Here is a 5,528-nt window from a genome sequence, read left to right as displayed (position 1 = left end):
TGTTCCCATTTAGCCTCTGCATCAAGCTACCTGAGGTTTGCAATTCAGTATTGTCATTACCAATTTCAGACATTGCCGTTTGGTCTGTCCACGGCTCCGAGGATTTTCACCAGGGTGATCGCAAGCAAGGAGTAACAATTATCCCGTACTTGGATGATATTTTGATAAAGGCGAAATCCAGGGACCAGTTAGTGCGAAACATTGCACTCTCCCTGACAGTTCTTCAACAACATAGTTGGCTCCTAAACTTGCCAAAATCGCAGTTGGTCCCAATGACGCGGTTGTTGTTTTTGGGAGTGATACTGGACACAGAAGAGGTTTTCTTCCAGTGGAAAGGCTCTGGAGATCCAGAGTCTGGTCAAACAAATTCTGAAACCAGCAAGAGTGTTAATCCATCAATGCATTTGGTTGCTGGGTAAGATGGTTGCGGCCTACGAGCCCATTCAGTTTGGCTGGTTCCATGCCAGAGTGTTCCAGTGGGACCTGTTGGACAAGTGGTCCGGATCCCACCTACACACGCACCGGAGGATAATCCTGTCTTCCAAGACCAGAATCTCACTCCATTGGTGGCTGCACAGTTCTCACCTCCTAGAGGGGCGAAGGTTCGGGATCCAGGACTGGATCCTAGGGACCATGGATGCAACCCTCCGAGGCTGGGGAGCAGTCACACAGGGGGAAAACGTCCAAGGAAGATGGTCAAGTCGGGAAAGTTGTCTCCACATAAATGTTCTGGAGTTAAGGGCCATTTAATAACTGCAGACACAGTACGCACTGGGACGGGTGCCCAGCATCCTCTACGGACTAAGAGAAAAGGATTTACCGGTAGGTATTAAAATCCTATTTTCTCTAACGTCCTAGAGGATGCTGGGGACTCCGTAAGGACCATGGGGATAGACGGCTCCGCAGGAGACATGGGCACTTTAAGAAAGACTTTAGTTCTGGGTGTGCACTGGCTCCTCCCTCTATGCCCCTCCTCCATACCTCAGTTTGATACTGTGCCCAGTGGAGACTGGGTGCTTTTCAGGAGCTCTCCTGAGCTTTCTGACAAAGTATTTTGTTAGGTTTTTAATTTTCAGGGAGCACTGCTGGCAACAGACTCCCTGCATCGAGGGACTGAGGGGAGAGAAGCAGCCCTACTCTCCGAGTTGCAAGGTCCTGCTTCTTAAGCTACTGGACACCATTAGCTCCAAAGGGATTAGCTCCAAAGGGATTGGTACGCAGGATCTCACCCTCGCCGTCCGTCCCAGAGCCGCGCTGCCGTCCCCCTCGCAGAGCCGGAAGATAGAAGCCGGGTGAGTATGAGAAGAAAAGAAGACTTCAGAGGCGGCAGAGGACTTCATGATCTTCATTGAGGTAACGCACAGCACTGCAGCTGTGCGCCATTGCTCCCATACACCTCACATACTCCGGTCACTGTAAGGGTGCAGGGCGCAGGGGGGGCGCCCTGGGCTGCAATATAAACCTCTTTTTGGCAGAAATATAACATATATACAGCTGGGCACTGTATATATGTATGAGCCGCCGCCAATTGTACAGTTTAAGCGGGACAGAAGCCCGCCGCCGAGGGGGCGGGGCTTCTCCCTCAGCACTCACCAGTGCCATTTTTTCTCCACAGCACAGCTGAGAGGAAGCTCCCCGGACTCTCCCCTGCTTATACCACGGTAGACAAGAGGGTTGAAAAGAGAGGGGGGGGCACATAATTTGGCGCAAATTACATACAGCAGCGCTACTGTGCAAACATTAAGTTACTGTGCTATTCCTGGGTTATATAGCGCTGGGGTATGTGCTGGCATACTCTCTCTCTGTCTCTCCAAAGGGCAGAGCCGGCCATAGGCATAGGCAAACTAGGCAATTGCCTAGGGCATTTGATATGCCTAGGGGCATCAGCAACTTCTGCTGATTAAAATGATATGCGGCATGCCTATATTCTGTGTGTAGCATTTCATATGCAGATACAGCCACAGTCTCACACAGTATATAGGCGTGCTGCATATCATTTTAATCAGCAGAAGCTGCGTGTGCATCCTAACAACATAGCAATGCAAATAAGATGCATTTTAATAAAAAAAAGGTGCCCCAACGTTAGCATTGAGGCAAGATTTATGAGGACACATCTGTATCCAAGCAGAGGCAGAGGTCACAGTGTTAGTGGCAGTGTGAGTGCTGTGTGCATGTGAGTGGGTTGATTGTGCAGTAGTGTTCGGAATATGAGTAAGGAGCATTATGTGTGTCATGTAAAAATGCATTAATAATGTGCAACATATGTGTAAGGGGCACTATGTGTGTCATTATGTGTATAAGGGCATTAATAATGTGCGGCATATGTGTAAGGGACATTGGTGGTCATTCCGAGTTGTTCGCTCGGTAATTTTCTTCGCATCGCAGCGATTTTCCGCTAATTGCGCATGCGCAAGGGTGGTCATTCCGAGTTGTTCGCTCGGTAATTTTCTTCGCATCGCAGCGATTTTCCGCTAATTGCGCATGCGCAAGGGTGGTCATTCCGAGTTGTTCGCTCTGTAATTTTCTTCGCATCGCAGCGATTTTCCGCTAATTGCGCATGCGCAATGTTCGCTCTGCGACTGCGCAAAGTAAATTTGCTATGCAGTTAGGTATTTTACTCACGGCATTACGAGGTTTTTTCTTTGTTCTGCTGATCGTAGTGTGATTGACAGGAAGTGGGTGTTTCTGGGCGGATACTGGCCGTTTTATGGGTGTGTGTGAAAAAACGCTGCCGTTTCTGGGTAAAACGCGGGAGTGTCTGAAGAAACGGGGGAGTGTCTGGGCGAACGCTGGGTGTGTTTGTGACGTCAAACCAGGAACGAAACTGACTGAACTGATCACAGTTGTCGAGTAAGTCTGGAGCTACTCAGAAACTGCTAAGAAGTGTCTATTCGCAATTCTGCTAATCTTTCGTTCGCAATTTTGATAAGCTAAGATTCACTCCCAGTAGTCGGCGGCTTAGCGTGTGCAATGCTGCTAAAAGCAGCTTGCGAGCTAACAACTCGGAATGAGGGCCATTATGTGTAAAAGGGCATTAATAAAGGTTGTCATAATGTGTAAGACGCATTATGTTTATAAGGACATTAATGATGTGTCTCATATGTGTAAGGGGCATTACTGTGTGGAATTATGTGTATAAATGCATTACTAATGTGTGGCATTATGTGTATAAGGTGCTCTAATATGTAGCGTTGCGTATAGAAAGGGCATTTACTGTGTTGTCTAATGTGAATAAAGAGCAATAGGGTGTGGTGTAATGTAAATAAGGAGCAATTCAGTGTGATGTAATGTGAATAAGGAGCACTACTGTACGAAGTAACGTTTATAAGGTAAAGTGATACTACTGTGGGATGTAATGTGAATTATGGACACTATCACGTGATCAAATGTGAATAAAATTGCAGTACTGTGTGGCGGAATTTTAATTGGGGGTACTATTGTGTGGACATGCCCATTGCCAGCAAAAACACACCCCTTTTTGGACTGTGCGCCAAATGTGCGAACTGTTCCTGTTTAGAATATAGGGGGTACAAACACCAAAATAAGTACTGTTATGGGTGAGGTTTGATGGTGCTGGGAAAGAGGTGCAAGGTCAGAGGCGGAACCAGCGGTGGCGCTAGGGGGCACCAGGCAAAATCTTGCCTAGGGCATCATATTGGTTAGGGCCAGCTCTGCCAAAGGGCCTTGTGGGGGAAATGTCTTCAGTAAAAGCATTCCCTGTGTGTGTGGTGTGTCGGTACGCGTGTGTCGACATGTCTGAGGAAGAAGGCTATATTAGAGAGGAGCGGGAGCAAATGAATGTGGTGTCTCCGTCGACACCTGATTGGATGGATATGTGGAATGTTTTAATTGCTAGTGTAAACTCATTGCACAAAAGATTAGACAAGGCTGAAGATTTGGGACAGTCAGGGTCTCAACCCATGCCTGATCCTATGTCGCAGGGACTGTCAGGGTCTCATAAGTGCCCACTATCCAGATTGTTGACACAGATACCGGCACGGATTCTGACTCCAGTGTCGATTACGATGATGCAAAGTTACAGCCAAAATTGGCAAAATACATTTGATATATGATTATGGCAATAAAAGATGTTTTGCACATCACAGAGGAGCCCCCTATCCCTGACAAGAGGGTACATATGTACAAGGGAAAGAAGCCTGAGGTAACCTTTTCCCCTCACACGAGCTGAACGAGTTATGTGAAAAAGCTTGGGAATCTCCTGCAGATTTCCAAAAGGATTCTTATGGCGTATCCTTTCCCATCAACGGATAGGTTACGATGGGAATCCTCCCCTTGGGTGGACAAAGCATTAACACGCTTATCCAAGAAGTTAGCCCTCCCGTCCCAGGATACGGCTACCCTCAAAGAGTCTGCTGACCGCAAACAGGAGATTACCCTGAAGTCCATTTATACACATTCAGGTACCTTACTCAGACCGGCAATTGCGTCGGCCTGGGTGTGTATGTGTAGTGCTGTAGCGGCATGGACGGATACCCTAGATAAGGATATTATTTTATTGCCCCTGGGGCATATAAGAGATGATGTCCTATATATGTGTGTATGCAAACTACAGGTGGTGCTGCATGGCTCACACCCTTTTGCTTGTCTTGTAGAGCAACTCTGGAGCTGTTACTGGGTCCAGCTGCTGCAAGAAATCAGCTTGAATGCTTCAGGGGCTGGGGCATGGCCAACATGAGCCCCACACTGATGGGGGTGTATAAAGCGATCTAGGGGTCATCCAAGCGCAACCCCACAAAGGCCGCCATGCCCTGCGTGACCATTTTCTCTTTTCATATGCAGACGAGGGTTGCAGCCAACTATACCCATTGCTTGGATGACATCACCATATGCGAATCCATCTGCTGCAGGCCTTCCCCCAGGAATGCTTGCACTAGTTGTTGCATTTGGTTTGTTGTTTGGGGGGTGCTTCAGTATTAGGCAGCCTTCTGCCCTCACACATTCGTCTGAAAATGTGTTCTCCCTGCAGTTGTTGTCCCCAGATGAGAGTTCCCTTGTGCTGCCTCAGTTGAATCTCCTTTACTTGACGGAGGTGTGCCTGAGCAGCGGCCCTCCCCAGCCCTATCTCAAATCATACTTATTTTGCTTAGGTGATACCATGGTCATGAAGATTGTTTTCCCAGGGTGAGGTTCATTCATTGCATTCTGGGTATGCTGACCTCTGTGATTTCCCCAAATGTGGGAATCTCGACTGCATAATTTGTGGTAGGGGGGGGGACTGCATTTGTGCTTTCCCCTGGTTGGCTCTGGTATAATTTAGATCTCATTGTCTCAGGTCTCTCTCCAGCCTAGTTTGCTGTCTGTTTCCACTTCTCTTTTCTTGAGCCCCTCCCTTCTATGCCCTTGCGCACTATCCTGACTTCTCCCGTCTGCTTACTTTGTGCCTTCCAACGCACAATGCGAACTACAGGTGGTGTTGCAGGGCCCACACCCTTTTATTTGCCTTACAGAGCAGCTCTGGAGCTGTTACAGTGCCCAGCTGCAGCAAGAAATCAGCTTGAATGCTTCAG

At 48.0% G+C, this 5,528-nt stretch overlaps 1 non-coding gene across 1 annotated transcript; it reads left to right on the top strand.

Annotated features, from left to right (window-relative positions):
* Positions 1 to 5,091: 5,091 nt before the first annotated feature.
* Positions 5,092 to 5,257, top strand: LOC134898898 (U1 spliceosomal RNA). Its single transcript, XR_010172585.1, has one exon. It is a non-coding gene; the product is annotated as a U1 spliceosomal RNA (small nuclear RNA).
* Positions 5,258 to 5,528: the final 271 nt, after the last annotated feature.

Source organism: Pseudophryne corroboree, chromosome 3 (assembly GCF_028390025.1).
Source record: "Pseudophryne corroboree isolate aPseCor3 chromosome 3, aPseCor3.hap2, whole genome shotgun sequence".
NCBI lineage: Eukaryota > Metazoa > Chordata > Amphibia > Anura > Myobatrachidae > Pseudophryne > Pseudophryne corroboree.
The sequence above is the reverse complement of the archived record's forward strand: the minus strand, read 5'-3'. Positions and strand labels throughout refer to the sequence as shown.